Source organism: Rhinoderma darwinii, chromosome 5 (genome assembly GCF_050947455.1).
Source record: "Rhinoderma darwinii isolate aRhiDar2 chromosome 5, aRhiDar2.hap1, whole genome shotgun sequence".
Taxonomy (NCBI): Eukaryota; Metazoa; Chordata; class Amphibia; order Anura; family Rhinodermatidae; genus Rhinoderma; species Rhinoderma darwinii.
In genome coordinates, this window is record NC_134691.1 from 120148711 (window position 1) to 120167113 (window position 18403).

Sequence of the window (18403 nt, forward strand, 5' to 3'; positions counted from 1 at the left end):
ACATCTAAACAATGAGCTTAGATGTGATCTTTAACAGCTCGATCCTGCGTGCCAGAGACACGCAGGAACCGCGGACCTCACGGGTACAGGATTCAGCGTAAGATACAGCTGCTCTGTATACAGAACACAAAGCAGCTGTATCACAAATCAGTCTGTGTCAAAGTGACAATTTTTTTTTAAATAAATTGAGTTCAAAGTGTCACGTTGGGTAAGTGGACCCACTGGGCCGTACCACCTTAACGGTATGGCAGCTGGCCAACAGGACACAGTTAACAGTCTATAGTTCATATAGCAGTACCTGTGGTTGCTTCAGACAGTAGCGAGGCAGGCTCGGAAGGGACTTTGGAAGCAGGCGGACACCAGGCGTGGTATGACAGGTCAGGCGTGGTACACAGCACAGCATGAATCCAACTCAATACGGTACTTGACAGGTTACAAGTAGCAGGAACAGGAAACACTGTGAACTGGAAGACACTAGGAGATCATTTGTAGAGACAAACTAGGGTAATGACAACAAAGCACAGGCAAGGCGGGAAGGGGCTGGGCCCCTCTTATAGTCCTGGGTGCTCATGGGCTAATTTTGTTCTTTACTCAGGTGCGTGCGCTGTCCCTTTAAGAGCGGGCACGAGCGTGCGTGCGCACCCTACGGGACCCGGCCGGGAGAAGCGGAAGTGAGCACTGGCATCTCCAGCGCTCACAGATCCATGGCTGCTGCCGTCAGGAGGTGAGTGAGCCTGACGGCCCGTGGCCATGGGCATGACACAATGTCATTGCTTCTTCACTTTCAGGACAATCAGGCATACTGTCATGACGACTACATGTGCCAGTCACAATGTGTCTAATTGTCAAGCAGTGCTGGTGAAAGTGGTGGATAATATATATATTCTTTAAAATAACACCAATCCTGTTGCTACATCCCAAAAAGGGATAATTTTTGGATCGCTTGTTAAAAAGCCATTGCTTCTTTCGATACCACCCTGTGTGTATTAACACCAGCAAGCATCTGCCACCAAAAAGGGATAATTTTTGGACTATTTTTGAATTTACAAAGCATTAAAAATAAAAAAATCCAACAGTGCAGGGTGTTTTTAAACAGGCTGTTTGTTATCACAGTCTGGCATCTGTTAACCCATAGTTATATATGTTAATGTAACTTTGAGATTATTAATGCTGTCTTGATGTTAAAGTGCTTGAAAGGGATTGGAGACAGTCCTAGAAGACCTCAGAGTGTCATACACAACTTTTCAGGGCAATCAGGGCACTTTCAATTCACAACAAATTTTTTCGGACTGAATCTATTCTGATGGCCAGTTCGACCGATTCGGACCCAAAATGAATTTAAGAAAATTAACACATATTTAATTGATAATACTCTGATGAAATGCTTTGACTAAGAATACTGATTATATTTTGTGGTTTCTCTAACTATTTGACTGTAGATCTTGATTCATGTTTGTAATTTTTGTACAGTATGTCACAAATAATAATAATTATATATAAAAAAGATGGTGTTCAAGAGTGGACATTCACTTTAAATATAAAATTGGGCAGGACTGATGGAAAAGAGGACAGGGCAGAATATTTGATGTCAATAGGAAGCAGTACTTCTATGAGAGGAGGGAATGATTTGAAGTGCAGAAAAGCGAGGATGTAGACATGGTTGTTAGCTGCTTTTATGTACATCTTTTATGTGCAATCTACTAGGTGAGGTTAAAGTAAAGATATCTAATGTTAAATTAGCTGAAACAGTGCAGCCTGTTGATGAAAGAAGTTAAAGGAGATGATAATGATATCAGTCATGAGCTCAATAGCAAGTGGTAATGTTTTCTTACATAGTATTCAAGAAAAGAGTGTGAGTAACAGTCCGTATCAATACATCTACGTTTGAAAATGAAGTTGATTAGGACAAATGATATTATATTTATTTGATTGTTTTCTGGTTTAATTCAAGTAGATTTTGCTTTCTCCAATCACAAACTAATCGGCTGTGTATTTGCAGATGCTGTATTTAGATATGGACATTTGGAGTTGGAAAAAATACAAAGAAGAGCAACGAAGCTAATTAGGGGCATGGAGAATTTAAGTTATGAGGAAAGATTGAAAGAATTAAACCTATTTAGCCTTGAAAAAAGACGACTAAGGGGGGACATGATTAACTTATATAAATATATTATTGGCACATACAAAAAATATGGTGAAATCCTGTTCCTTGTAAAACCCCCTCAAAAAACAAGGGGACACTCCCTCCGTCTGGAGAAAAAAAGGTTCAAGCTTCAGGGGCGACAAGCCTTCTTTACAGTGAGAACTGTGAATCTATGGAATAGCCTACCGCAGGAGCTGGTCACAGCAGGGACAGTAGATGGCTTTAAAAAAGGGTTAGATAATTTCCTAGAACAAAAAAATATTAGCTCCTATGTGTAGAAATTTTTCCTTCCTTTTTCCCTTCCCTTGGTTGAACTTGATGGACATGTGTCTTTTTTCAGCCGTACTAACTATGTAACTATGTAACTATGTATTTACCATCTGTGCAGCTACAACAGCTGCTTAGAAAATGTATAGTTGAATTACAAAGAGAGGCAAAGAGCGGTGCGCAAACGTAGTGCAGTAGGGCAGCCTGACTGGAGGGGAATTGAGGAACAGTATATGGCAGGACAGGTACACAGTCTATAAGTTGTAGGAATTTTAATCATTTTGGGCATACAATTAACAATTAAGCCGAGAAAAGGTCCTGACGTATACATTAAATGTAGGCTGTGACGCATGCCTAACAGTGGCATCCAACACCCATAGGCTTTAAAGGTATCTGTTTAACGGATAGGTCATGAATTTTCTTTTCGTGATGTATTCCTTAAGCCAGATACCATTATAGCCTATGGGTGATGCCACTGTTAAGCATCCATTTAACGCATCATCACCCATAGGCTATAATGGAAGCCGAAAATGGATACATCATGAAAAGTTATTGAAAAGCTCATGACGTCTCTTTTTAACTATAGCTTTTGACATTTAATGTATACGTTTTGTTACTAAACTTCCATACTTTTGTTTTAGAAGTACAGTATACTGATATATACTGGCCAGATCAAAGCCAAAAGGAAACTCTTTTGGCCTCAATTAGACAATGGAGCCATATGGACCTGTTTAGCTTGTACTTCGGGAGCTTTCCAGACATACATGCTAAACGCAAACAATATACAGTACATGATGTGAACAGGCAGCAATAGGTGCTCTGATTTGTTGATGACGGATGCCATGATCACACAGGGCCTGGCCGTGGCCCTGAATAGTGAGGCCTTGCTGCAGGGAAGTTTGCAGGAGCTTCTGGGGAGTGGAGGAGATTCAGCTGCAGTCCCTCCTGCTGAGTCTCCAAATCCCCCCGAAAGGACTCACCCCTGATATAACTCCCAGGAATTGCTGCCGCTCGGGGAGCTCCAGTAGGTACCCTTTAGCCTCCTCTCCTTTGCGCAGTTCTGTCTCATTGAGGGAAGGATCTAGGAGGAATTTTGCACCGTGGTCGATTTAAGTGGTGGGGGAGCTCTGCTTCCTCCGACAGTATACATCAGATAAAGGTCCAGTTTAGCCAACATGAGAGTGTAAAGGCGGAAGCCGCTAGTTCACATCAGTGGACAGGCTTGCTTCAGCATGGGTTCTCTCTGCTGTTCAAGGTTGGGGGCTCCAGGAGATCTATGAGTGGCCCCAGAAGCAGGTGATAGGGAGGGAGGCCCGAGCGCAATTGCCTGACGGGTGGTCACTTAAAAATGGCGGTCAGCCACGTCCTGGATCTTCTGCTGGATGATATTTATTTTCCTGTGCTTGTTTTTGAGTTGTTTAGCACATTTTTAGAATAGGTGATAAAGCCGGTGTAATGATGGGGGTGGGGAGACAGACAAGTGAGCCCTAATTTACCCACCACTCAGTCCCTGCCTACTTGCAACGACCCACCCTAGGCGACGGGGTACAACTGGGCGACGGTCCCTACGCTCAATAAGTGCACGACAGACAAACAGATAAGGGTACACAGAGCTAGGGGGAGAAAGGGCCAGTTGCCCACGGCAAAACCGTGAGCAACAAGAGAAGTGAACAAGCCGAGTCAAACCAGGAGAGTACGAGGTGCCAAACGCAGAGCAGGAGAGTAGTAAACAAGCCGAGTCAAACCAGGAATGTACGAGGTACCAAACGCAGAGCAGGAGAGTAGTCAGCAAGCCGGGGTCAATATGAAGCAAGGACAATGGTACAAGAAGCTGCAGCAGGGCCAGGAAACCAAACGAGAAGAATCACAAGACAAGGAGAAACGGGAAAGGCAGGTATAAATAGACAGAGGGCGGGAGCTAGCTCCGTCTGGCCAGGCTGTGATAGGTTCTCCCACTCCTAAGCCTGCCACCCTGAGTGGTGGAAGATGGAGTCAGTCTCACAGACATAGAAGCAGGTGCAGACTGATTATCTATGGGCGTTAACCCCGAAGCTGTGCCTGGCAGATCCTTTACAGCCGGATTGTCTTGCTTCACTGCCTAGACATTTTCTTGCTTTCGAGCCCTCCGTGATCTCTGGTGTGTGTGTATATATATATATATATATACACATACATATATATAGTCTTTCTCTTTTTCTGGTACCAGCACTGCACCCATTTGGCCCAGGTATTTATAAATAGCAGTTGAATAAATAAGGATTTCTACCTATTTGTTCTCAATTTGGCCACTGAGACCACAAGAAAAGGTGAGCTTTTTCCATCTATTCACTTTTTTGCAGAGTTGTGTGGTGGTCTTTGTTGTTGTGGTGCTGTATTTGGGTGGGAGGGGGCGTGGCCCAGAACCAAGGTGGCTTAGCCTGGCAGCATGGGTGCTGTTGCTCTTTTGAGTTGCTCTCTCTGCAGTTACTGTGTTGCAGCGGCACTGGTTGCCATGTGATACTACTCTTGATAGAGTCAGGACCCACTTAAAAGTGGTCACTATGAAGTGACAAGTGGGCTTATACAGTTTGATCAAAAGATTTCCCAGAAGGAATTTGCGGTGCACGAATCGTCAAAATAGCGGCCGCCATTTTACAGATTTGAAAAAGGAAGAGGGGAAAAGAGGAGATAAAAAAAATACCATACTCACCTGGTCTTCCATACCGGCGCATCCCGGGCACCCTCCAATCACAGGCTGCAACGTTCACATGGGACAAAAGAAAGTAAACTCAGGAGGCCGGCAGGGACATGTCGCTACGTGAGAAAAGTAAAAGTAAGTATATCATTTTTTTATTTTAGACCCTGTTTGACTCTCAGATGTTTTTTTAGGACTATATTCAACTTGGATGCAGTCCTAGAAGACATCAATGATTTATACAGGGCAATTGGAGCACTTGCAATTTGAAGCAAATTTATTCAGGCCACAGCTAATTAGACAGCTGATTCGATAGAATCGACTTCGAAATGAATTTCGGGAAATTCATTCATCTCTTCTACAAGCAAGATGTTCAAACCCGTTGTAGTTTTACCTTCGAACGAATCTCAACAAAAAACTTTATATAGAAAGTACCATCATGACACTAGATCCAGGCTGCTTTTTTATAGAAATTGTATATCATATTTTTCTTTACTCCATATCTGCCGTCTTATGGCAATTTTTCTCAAATAATAGAGAACCAACTAGCTCTCCAGACATGTCTGGTTTAGTAAATACTTGTATTGCTTATGAAATAACAATGCTGAATCACGATTTAAAAAAAAAAAAAAAACTACTTTGTATTGTGTTCTTCCTCTGTTAAGTCTCCCTGAAACGTATGAATAAATTGACAACCAGGCCTTATCATTCCCCAAGTCAATATTGTTTTTTCTTCCACAGCCGGACACACACATACGTATATACAGTGGCGGATTAAGTAGACCATAAGCCTTGGGCTGTTACCCAAACTTGGGCCCCCCTTCTACACCGCCGCTCTTCTGTGCCGTAACTATTTGTAACACAACCTTTTTGTGCGAGCATTAAAAAATGGGTGTTACAATTCCCCTTGTCAAGAGGCTGTGTCCCTACATACTGAGGGACACATACTCCTGACAACGGGAATGGTAACACCCATTTGTCTCTCAGTCCTGGACTGCACAAAGACTTTTTGGGAAATACAAGGATTTCCGATAATAAACATGTTAGGAGAGGTGACAGATTCTCTATAAATCTCGTGACTCACAGGTGACGATTAGCATCATAGACTGTGCCCCTGAATATAATTGCTTAAAAAACACTGTAAAGTAAAGCACCACACACACAGCCCCTGTAGGTAGCACCACACACACAGCCCCCTGTAGATAGCGCCACAGACAGCCCCTGTAGATAGCGCAACACACAGTCCCTGTAGATAGCGTCACACACACCCCTTGTAAATCATGCCTTACACATCCCACTGTAGATCGCACCACATCTCCCTATAGAAAGCACCAAACACATACACCTGTAGACAGCATGACACGCAGCCCTACCTATAGATAGTGCCACACAGCCCCCCTGTAGGGAGCGCCACACACCCCCTTGTGGATAGCGCCACACACAGCCCCTGTAGATAGCGCCACACACATCCCCCTATAGACAGCATCACACACAGCCCTACCTATAGATAGCACCACACATAACCCCCTGTAGATCGCTCCACACACACCCCCTGCAGATAGCGCCACACATATCCTCCTGTAGATAGCGCAACACCCTCCTGTAAATAGCACCAAACACAACCCACTGTAGGTAGCATAACATACAGCCCCCCGTAGATAGTTCCAAACACAGACCCCTGTAAATAGCGCCACACAGCCCTCCCCCTCTTGTAAATAGCGCCACACAGCCCTCCATGTATATAGTGCTACACAGCGCTACGCAGCTCTATATAGTGCTATACAGCAATTCCCCCTTATACATAGTGCCACACAGCGCCTCCCCCCTTGTATATAGTGCTACACAGCGCCTCCCCCCTTGTACCTGCAGCTCTTGTAATTGCTCAGTATAATGCACCCCGTAGCTGCCCCCACACTATATGCCACACATAGCTGCCCCATACAGTATAATGCCCCCATACAATATAATTCCCCCATGCAGTATAATGCACCCATATCTGCCACATATCGTATAATGCCGCCCATAGAGGCCCCATGCACTATAATGCCCCATACAGTATAATGCCCCTCATACAGAATAATGCCTCCATAGCTGCCACATACAGTATAATGCCCCCCATAGCTGCCCCATACACTATAATACCCCATACAGTATAATGCCCTTCATAGCTGCCACATACAGTATAATGCCCCCAATACAGTCTAAATACCCCATAGCTGTTCCGTACAGTATAATGCCCCCAATACAGTCTAAATCCCTCATAGCTGTCCTATTCAGTATAATGCCCCCATTGTCACGAAGGGTCTGTGGACCCACTGGGCCGTACCGCCTTGGCGGTAGGGCAACTGGCCAACAGGGTGCAGGACAATGTCTATAGTTCGTATAGAGGGTACCTGTGGCAGCACGGACAGTAGCTTGGCAGAAACTAGGCAACAGGTGACGACAGGCGTGCATAGGCAGTCAAGCGTGGTATCCAGCACGGCACGGCAATGGCAAGCACGGCACAGCACGGCAATGGCAAGCACGGCACAGCACGGCAATGGCAAGCACGGCACAGCACGACAATAGCTAGCACGGGATATAGGAACTGGAGCAGGAACGGGAAACACTGGGATCAGGAAACACTAAGGGACCAATTTGCATAGACAGGCTAGGAATACACAACAACGCTCAGGCATCGAACTAGGGAGCTGGACCCCTCTTATAGCCCAGGGTACTCACGGGTCAAAGGTCGTTCTTGATGTCCGGTGCGCGCGCTGCCCCTTTAAGAGCGGGGACGAGCGTGCGCGCGCACCCTGCGGGCTCCAGCGGAGGTGAGTGGATGCAAGCGCTGGCGTCTCCTGTGGAGGAGGCTGGGGCCAGCGCTTGCCGACTCGTGGCTGCGGCTGTCAGCGGAAGGCTGGAGATGACAGCCCGCAGCCACGGACATTACACCCATATAGTATAATGCCCACATAGCTGCCCCATACAGTATAATGCTCTTCATCGCTGTCCCATACAGTATAATGCCCCCCAGACAGTATAATGCCCCCCAAAGCTGCCCCATACGATATAATGCCCACCAGAGCTGCCACATACAGTATAATACCCCCATACAGTATAATGCTCTCCATAGCTGCCACATACAGTATAATGCCCCCATACAGTATAGTGCCCCCCATAGCTGCCCCATACAGTATAATTCCCCCCTTAGCTGTCCTATACAGTATAATGCCCCCATATGTAGGTAACTAATAGAAAAATAATAACATAATTACTTACCTATCCCCGTTCCCACTACGGGTGGAGGAGATCCTTCTCCTCCTCTGCACTGTGAGTGACTCGCCACAGACAGGCGCGATTACGTCACTACATCCTTGCCCGCCTGTCACTACATCGCAGCTTATGGGCCCGGTCGCATCTGCGATCGTTGCGACCCCTCCAGCTACGCCACTCATCTCCCATCTCCGCAGCGGCAGTTAGCAGCGCTAGCGCGCTGCATAGTTTTTTAAGGTTATGTGCGCCCATATGATGATCTGCCATCGCGTGTACAGTATATATATATATATATATATATATATATATATAGTGAATTCGGAAAGACTTCAGACCCTGTCGCTTTTTTCACATTTTGTTATGCCGAGGCCGTGCGCTAAAATTGAAAAAAATTTAAGTTTTCCCCCATCATTCTGCACTCAATACCCCATAATGGCAAAGCAAAAACCGAATTGAGTGACAAATAATCAGACACATATTTGTACTAGAAATGCTCCCTGGTTGTTATTTTAATCAACTGTACGTATTTCATCTAAAAACTGTTCTGCTTCAAAAAAAAAAAAATTATTCCTGCTGTTTCTAGTGTTGTATTATTCCCTAAATTTCAGCACCAAGATATGTTTGCATTATTTATTTTATTATTATAGAGTCTTATTATTTAAGTCAACAGCAGTCCATTTATTATTCTTTTTGAAAGGAAGAAAATTTGGTTTGACAGGCAATGTCCGTCAGAGGGACCCATCAATGGAAAGGCAAAAAGAAAGCATAGCTTCCGTTTACATTACCATTGATTGCAATGGTAATGCTTCCATTGCAAACAGTTTCCGTTCGTCTCTGTTCCGTAAGGTTTCCATTTTTGCGGAAACAATATCGCAGTCAACCGGTTTCCGTTTGCCTTTCCGTTGATGGCTTCCTCCGACGGAAAGGTTTGACAGAAACCATCAACGGAACCCTAACGCTGATGTGAACACACTCTAAGATATTAGGAAATTAAATGGAAATATACCACAAATGAAAAACATTTATTTATCCAATCCACTGCCATGAGCCTAAATTTATTTTGGTTCTTGAAGCACAATGCAGATACCAGTTGTCTGCTGATAAGGACTACAATTAATCTGTCATTACAAGTGTTGTTGCCAGCAGCAAGATTGTAAGTACGTTGGCAGCTAGGATTTGTGTCTGTGTATATATTTTCTTAGGCTTCGCTCACATCTGCGACAGGGCTCCGTTCCGGAGCTTTCCGTCGGAACGGAACCCTGACTGACACAAACGGAAACCAGGGGTTTCTGTTTCCATCAACATTGATTTCAATGGTTATGGATTCGGTGCCAATGGTTTCCATGTTTCTCAGTTGCGCAGGGGTTCTGTCGGGCTTCGTCATTTTGAAGGAATCAATGGCGTAGTCGACTACGCTATTGATTCCGTCAAAACAACGGAACCCGACAGAACCCCTGCACAACTGAGACAAACGGAAACCATTGGCACCGGATCCGTCACCATTGAAATCAATGGTGATGGAAACGGAAACCTCTGGTATATTTATCTCTGATATACATATCTCAATCAATATAGAAAAACATAAATCCCTTAGGGGGGATTTACACGAACGTGTGCGTTTTTGCGCACCAAAAAAATGCTGCGTTTTGCGTGCGCAAAAGGCACTTAACAGCTCCGTGTGTCATCACATAGGATGTGCGGCTGCATGATTTTCGCGCAGCTGCCATCATTAAGACACTCTGTTTGGATGTTTGTAAACAGAAAAGCACGTGGTGCTTTTCTGTTTGCAAACATACTTTTGACTGCTGTTGCGCGAATCACGCGCGTCCCACGGAAGTGCTTCCGTGTGGTGCGCGTGATTTTCACGCACCCATTGAATTCAATGGGTGCGTGATGCGTGAAAAACGCAGAAATATAGCACCTGTCGTGAGTTTTACACAGCGGACTCACGCTGCGCAAAAATCACTGACAGTCTGCACTGCCCGATAGACTAATATAGGTCTGTGCGAGGCGCGTGAAAATCACGCGCATTGCACGGACGTATATCACGTTCGTGTAAATCCGCCCTTACAATGACACAGTGTCTATATAGTTCATAAGAAGTGTATAAATTGACTATCATCAATTTTCTAATTAGTGGCAATATCTGTGACACTAAGGCCTGGTTTACACGAGCGTGTGCGTTTTGCGCACGCAAAAAACGCGTCATTTTGCGTGCGCAAAAGGCACTTAACAGCTCCGTGTGTCATCACCATATGATGTGCAGCTGCGTGATTTTCGCGCAGCCGCCATCGTTATGACACTCCGTTTGGATGTTTGTAAACAGAAAAGCACGTGGTGCTTTTCTGTTTTCATTCATCCTTTTCAGTGCTGTTGCGCGAATCACGCTTGCCCACGGCAGCCGGGTTCCGTGTGACATGCTTGGTTTTCACGCACCCATTGACTTCAATGGGTGCGTGATGCGCGAACAACGCACAAATATAGGACATGTCGTGAGTTTTTCGCAGCGGACTCACGCTGCGCAAAACTCACGGACTGTCTGCACTGCGCCATAGACTAACATAGGTCCGTACAACACGCGTGAAAATCACGCGCGTTGCACGGAAGTATATAACGCTCGTGTAAACGAGCCCTAATTGATAGTATTCCCTAATAATCTACCCTACCACTAGGATACAATTATGTCTCCTTCTCTTCCCGTCCCGAAGTTTTCAGGTAGGAATGCCGGGTGGTGCAAGCCCGTTGCACGAAGTCAGGTTCAAGAATGCCTTATTCAAAGAAACTTCTTATTGACCTCCTTGCCAATTATAATGGTTGTTACACTGTTTTGGCTTGTGAGTTGTATTTTATTGTTCTGCCTGTTAGATGTATTGACCTGACATGCTTTGACCCCGTCTTACCTAATTATGCTTTTAACTACTCCATGGTAAGTTCAGGTTCACACACACACACACACACACACACACACACACAGTTCTGATGCAGTTTTAGGTGCAGAATTTGTCTCCATTTTTTCAGCCAAAGGAATGGACATAAATTAAAGGAGATGCATCAGTCTTTTCTTTATTTCTTTCAATCCTTTTTGATCCACTTCTCACTTTGGGTTCACCTTACAATAAACTAGTCTATCTCAATGAATTAGAATATCATCAAAAAGTTTATTTATTTCAGTAATTCAATTCAAAAAGTGAAATTCATATATTATATAGATTCATTCCACACTATGCTATTTCCAGCATTTTTTTCTTTTAATGTAAAAGATGATTATGGCTAACAATTAATGAAAACCCAAAATTGAGTCTCTTGAATATTATATAAGCTCAATGTCAAAATTAATTTTTAAAATCCGAAATGTTGGCATGCTGAAAAGTATGTATAGTATATGCACTCAAAACTTGGTCGTTATTATTAGCGCCCAATATGTAAATTAGCCCCAGTACTGTGAGTGGGACGTGTTAGTCAGAACTCTTAGGCTGGGTTCACACGACCTATTTTCAGGCGTAAACTAGGCGTTTTATGCCTCGAATTACGCCTGAAAATACGGCTCAAATACGTCGGCAAACATCTGCCCATTCATTTCAATGGGTTTGCCGACGTACTGTGCCGACGACCTGTAATTTTACGCGCCACTGTCAAAAGACGGCGCGGAAAATAAGAGCGTCGTCAAAGAAGTGCAGCCCTGCTTTACAGTTAGGTGGGGGTCCTATATCTTACGGCTATGTTTAAGTTGTTCCAGTACAGCCAAATGTTTTGGCAAGAAGGTGGCTTATGTTCACCCTCGACCCACCATTGTGTTTAATTGGTAAACAAAAGCTCTCAATCATAATAAAGCAAAATAACATTTGTTTCAATATGCTAAAAGATTCTTGACAGTGGTTGGCTGATATTACTCAGCCTAGTGATGTCACCTTATCTTGTATGATGGTGTCACGTAGCTCTTAAATGATCAAATGGTTGACAATCAAAAGTGGGTAGAGTGATACTGCTGGTTGGAGAGATTTACCACTAGACCTGCTTGTGGTTAAATTAATATCTGTGCGCTTTCCTCAGCTCTTGGGGCTCCAGATTTCCTTATTACTTGACAGCTGTAGATTTAAAATATAGATATTAATAATCCGTTTGCATCCATTGCATACTACAAATATGTACTCTAGTGTCTTTATTTGTGAACTTAAGAGTGTGAGATAAACATCCTTTGGTGTGAACATAGTGTGTAACCATAGATGTCTTCTCAAAGAACACTTGCCCATATATTTTTGCAGGAATATAATATTGAAAGTAAGTTGACCTAATGCATACTGCAATCCAGGGACCAGGAGTTGGGCAGCACAAGGACATTTCTAACAAATTGTGAATTTTAACATTGGGCCTCTGGATCGACACTGCATAACAGAAAAACTGACCTCGTTGCCCATAGAAGCCATTTACAGTGCAGCTTTAATTTTTTAAGACTTCAATAAGAAATGAAAGCTATGTCGTGATTGGTTTCTATATGCAACAAAGACAGTTTCCCTGTTATACAGATTTCATAAAACTTTCGCCTTTGTGTTCTCAGCAGTGCTGTGGAGTTTCATATTGTTTATGTAAATGTATCCATGAAAACATGTTGACAAGTGGGATCTATGTACTAGCTATGTACTAAACTACGATATGTAGTTTATATATATATATATAAACTACGATATGTATGTATATATATATATATATATATATATATATATATATATATATATATATATGGTATTCTATCTGTAATGGAGTGGCCTGCACAGTCACCAGATCTCAACCCCATAGAGCTGTTGTGGGAGCAGCTTAACCGTATGGTACGCAAGAAGTGCCCATCAAGCCAATCCAACTTGTGGGAGGGGCTTCTGGAACCATGGGGTGAAATTTATAATTATTATTTGAAATAAAAATCATTATTTCTAACCTTGTCAATGTCTTGACTATATTTTCGAGTCATTTTGCAACTCATTTGATAAATATAAGTTTGAGTTCTCATGGAAAACACAAAATTGTCTGGGTGACCCCAAACTTTTGAACGGTAGTGTATGTGTATGTGTATATATACACTGTCTTTCAAATGGTTCATTAGTGTTTCCCGTTCCAGTTGTTACCCGTCCCCTGTTACCTGTTCCTTTATCCCGTGCTGTGTTCTTGTTTCTGTGCCTACTAGTGTTGGAGTCGTGTCCTACTGCACCTGCTGTCGTTTGCCACATCCAGTGTCTTCTGCCACGTCAGGTGTCTTCTGCCACGTCCAGTGTCTTCTGCCATGGCCAGTGTCTTCTGCCACGTTCAGTGTCTCCTGCCACGTCCAGTGTCCCCTGCCACATCTTGTACTGCCCGCCACGTCTGGTGCAAGCTGCTGCACCGACCTCCATCCGTGCAGAAGCCACAGCTACTGTCTGGACTAGTTCAGGTACTCGATTATTACGAACTGTTATAGACTTTTGTATAGACTGAGACTTGGTCAGCTGCCTCTCCGCTATGGCAGAGCAGCCTAGTGGGTCCACATACCCTGTGACCATGACAGCAATCAAATAGCATGCTCGAATCTCACCTTGGGGGCCATCTATAAGGGTGAAAAAGGAAGCCCTATCCCATTGCCTACACTCTTAGGGGCTGCGGTAGCACCTAGGCACAGGGCCGCCATCAGGGGGTATTAGGGGTACTGATGTGAGGGGCCCGGCCAAACCTAATTGAAAGGGGGGCCCGGCAACTGCTGCGACTTGCCTTTGGTAGAAAACAACAGGCCCCTGAAATGGGGCCCGTTTTTTTCACCATAAGAATGTCGTGAGCTGCGGGCCCCCCCCTCATCATGGGGGCCGTCAAACACCGCCCGCCCGCGCGCGGGACCGATCGCGCGCACCCGCAAACTCCCGCACATCCGCACTCGCGAGCGCGCGCCAGCGCGCGCCCACAACTGCCCACGGCAGCCCGCGCACGCACCCGCTAATGCCCTGAAGCGCGCACCCGCGACAGCCCCGGCAGTCGCAGCTGCGACAGCACGCGCGCACCCACGAACGAAGCGAGCGCAGCCGCGGACACAGATGGACACAACTTACCTGGAGCCTGGCTGGAGGTGAAGGACTGGACGTCTGGACCGAAGACATCGCCTGAAGAGGACTGGAGGGGGAGCCAGCAGCTCTTCATTGCAGGGGCGTGTTTTTTTTCTACCAAAGGCAAGTCGCGGCAGTTGCCGGGCCCCCCTTTCAATTAGGTTTGGCCGGGCCCCTCACATCAGTACCCCTAATACCCCCCTGATGGCGGCCCTGGGTAGCATGATATAGTGCTGGACGGAGTACCGTTAACAGGCGGTGCCACGGTAGGGGGGCCCAGAAAATTTAGCTGTATGGGGCCCTGAAATTCCTGATGGCGGCCCTGCCTAGGCATCTAACTGTGTAAATGATCGGGATTGCTTTTCTGAACCTGGCCATTACTACTGGGTGTTGGCTGTCAGTTACAGCCGACTCCCATGTTTTGTGGTGCAGGAACAGTTTCTAAGCCTGAATTACCATTGCGCCATACATATATGGCACTGTGAAGGAAGTACTTCCTGGCTGTGCTATACCTGTACGTCATAGTGTGGGAAGGCGTTATTAGCCATTTTGTGCAGGGGAGAGAGTAACTGTATTCTTCAATGAGACGAGTGACAGAAAGTTCAAAAATCTGTCTGTCCCATGATCTGAGCCGTGCTTTTATTAAGAAAGCTTTTACCACATAATAAATAATAATTTTAGCTATAATTAAAGGAGTTTTATATATTAAAAGCACATTGAAAAGTCAAATGTCATTATGTATATTTTAAACAAAGCTTGGTACATACTTTATTTAGGTTTTCATCAATTGTAAATTCTGATGTATGATAATTAGGTCACTACATAGGTCACATTTGCAAATAGTAATTAGAAGACCTCTAATTGCTTAAATGAATGAAATCTAATGCCATGATTTGGTAAAAAAAATGTACAGTTATCATATATAGCCTACAGAATTGCAGAATTACACATGCATATATATATATATATATATATATATATATATATATATATATATATATATATATTTAAATATATATATATAAAATTTCCCAATAAAAAAAAAGCCTCTACAAGAGAAAGAATGTAGCCTCATCCAAGGCCTTATTGCAAAATATAAATAATTTTTTCTTTATTAAGAAATAACTAAAGAAAAACAGTCCCCCCTGTAGATTTTGCCATACAGTGCCCCTTCAGATAATGTCAAACAGTGCCCCTTCAGATTGTGCCACAGAGTGCCCCCTGTTCCAGCAGAATTATGCAGACGGCCAGTTGAAATAATTGACCAGTGATAAATGCCCTATAATATGCATTGCTTGTTAAAGGAATATTAAAGTTTAAACAACATAAAGAAAATAAAAATTAACAACACATACTGTAACGGCTGCCGCACCGTTTCCCACCTTCCCCACGGCCTCTGCTCCGGTTCCGGCGCCCTCCATTACCGCATGCTCATCCCGAGCTCCATTTACCCGATCCGGAAGCTCTGCTGGCCCTGGGCGGCGTCAGGTAAGTGCATCCCTTACCTCCCTCCGCTGTCGTCATCTTCGATGTGCGGCTGCAGCCACTAGAGGGCGCACGCGCTGACTCGTCCTTTCTTAAAGGGCCTGCGCGCGCCTTAATTCAAAAGACTTCCTATTTAAGGATCCTCCTTCCTCTTTTCCATGCTTGTTCAACCAAGTTCCCGTGAGTTTCCCTGTACCCTGGTCCTCTGTTTCTTTCCCTTCTGCCTTGTCTGGATTTCCCGTTGTTGACCCCTGCCTGAACTTGACTTTCCTTGCCTGCCACCTGCCTTGACCTATTGCTATCCATACCGGTTACGCCGCCTGCCTTGACCTATTGCTTCCATACCCGTTATGACGTCTGCTGCCTGTCCTGGCTTCTGCCTTACCATCTGACCGCCTCTACCCACTGTACCAAGCATTGCCCTGGGTTCCAAGCACCATCTCCCAGATGACACAGGGGATCCACAACAAACCGGTGAGAACTGTTACAGTTTGAACAAGCCATGGATCCCCTTGACACAGTCCTGCCTGATATGGCTGATATGGCTCAGGAGCTTTCTAGACAACGAGTCTGCCAAATTCAGCTTTTTCAGCTGCTGCAAAATGTGGCCGCTCGTTTGAACGAACTAGCGCCTCCGATACCACCACCACCACCACCACCACAGCAAGCTCCTGTCTACAGTCCAGGACTACATTTATCTACGCCTGCCCGCTATGAGGGAACCCCAAGACCTGCAGGGGATTTGTCAATCAATGCACCATCCATTTTGAAGTCATGGCGCATCATTTTTCCTCAGACCGGGCTAAGGTGGCCTACATCCTGTCTGGTGAAGCTCTGGCTTGGGCATCGCCTTTGTGGGAAAGAAACGACCCCATCATGTATAATATTCAGAACTTTCTCTCCACTTTTAAAAGGGTGTTTGAAGAGCCGGGTCGAGCCTCTTCTGCAGCTTCCTCTCTTCTTAAGCTCCGGAAGGAACCTCCACTGCAGGCCAATTCCCCATTCAATTTCGCACCCTGGCTTCAGAACTCCAGTGGAATAATAAGGCTTTGGTATCTACCTACTGGGAGGGTCTGGGTCTTTGCAAGAACCACTTTATGTGCCCAAGCCTTCCTAGATTCTGGATCTGCTGGGAATTTTCTGTGCCAGTCCGTGGTAAATCGCTACCAAATCCCAGGGCAAAGATTAACCAAACCTTTGTCGATTGCTTCTGTAGATGGGAGGCTTCTACAGGAGACTATCTATCTTGTCACCGAGCCCATTCTCTTGTTAACAGGGGCGCTGCACCAGGAACGTATCGCCTTCTATGTTTTAAAAAACTCTCTGAACCCTTTGATACTGGGTCTACCGTGGTTGCAGAACCACTCTCCTGTTATTGACTGGACTGGAGGTAAAATTACTCGCTGGAGTTACTTCTGTCACCAACATTGTCTACAATCTATTCGCCCACCCATGCCTCAGCCTACAGAACCTAACTCAGCAGGACTTCCTACACCATATAAAAGCTTCTCTGATGTTTTCTGTAAACAACAAGCTGAATCGCTGCCTCCTCACAGGCCATACGACTGTGCCATAGACCTGGTCCCCAATGCCATGCCTCCCAGAGGTGGAGTCAACCCTTTATCTTTGCCCGAGATGGAGGCCATGTCTCGCTATATCCAAGAAAATCTGGAGAGAGGATTCATCCGTAAGTTCTCCTCTCCTGCTGGCGCAGGCTTTTTATTTTTGGGGAAAAAAGACAGCTCCCTGCGTCCTTGTATTTATTATCATGGATTGAACTATGTTTGCTACACTTTGTTAGTTATCCCTGTTTTGCATTAATTGCCCATATGTTAGTTCAATATATGGACCTTTCTGCCACCTCCCTTTGTGAAACCATCTGTGGTTACCTGTGTCGCTAGAGGAGGTCTCTAATGGTCCCTCTAATTATATCTACCGACTGGCTAAATACCGCCCCTCCCCTTTCCCCTTTGAGATAAACATGGCGATCGAGTGCACTGATTCCACTGGTTCCGAGATCGCTGTGTCTCCCATTATAGGATGACACACACAGCAATCGAGTATGCCACTGTGTTGGGCTCACGATCGCTGTGTTCCTGTTTGGGATCCTCTTCCTAGCTGCACATTTCAGGCCAGTGGGACACGGCCGCCTGGTGATCCCTGGTTACTAGGGACGCTCTTGTTCCTCCCCCCTGCAGTGACAGCGAGCGCCCGGGGGCCGGCCCTGTCCAGGCCGCGTCATGTGCGTGGCCTTCCATGGATTGGCTGCCCAGCCGCCGCGTCACTCCGGGGAGGGAGGGGCCAGTACTACATATGTCCGGCATCTCACTCGGCTCGTGTTCGACCAGCTGACTAGTGTCGTGCACGAGCCGGGTGAATGATATGAGACACACAATAGGTGTCTCCCGGCCATATAATCAAATATATATAGATGTGTTGAAATCACATCAGTGTGACCCCTGATGAAGCACCGTGAATATTAGCGGTGCGGAAACGCGTAGGGACACGTGTTAGTGGCAC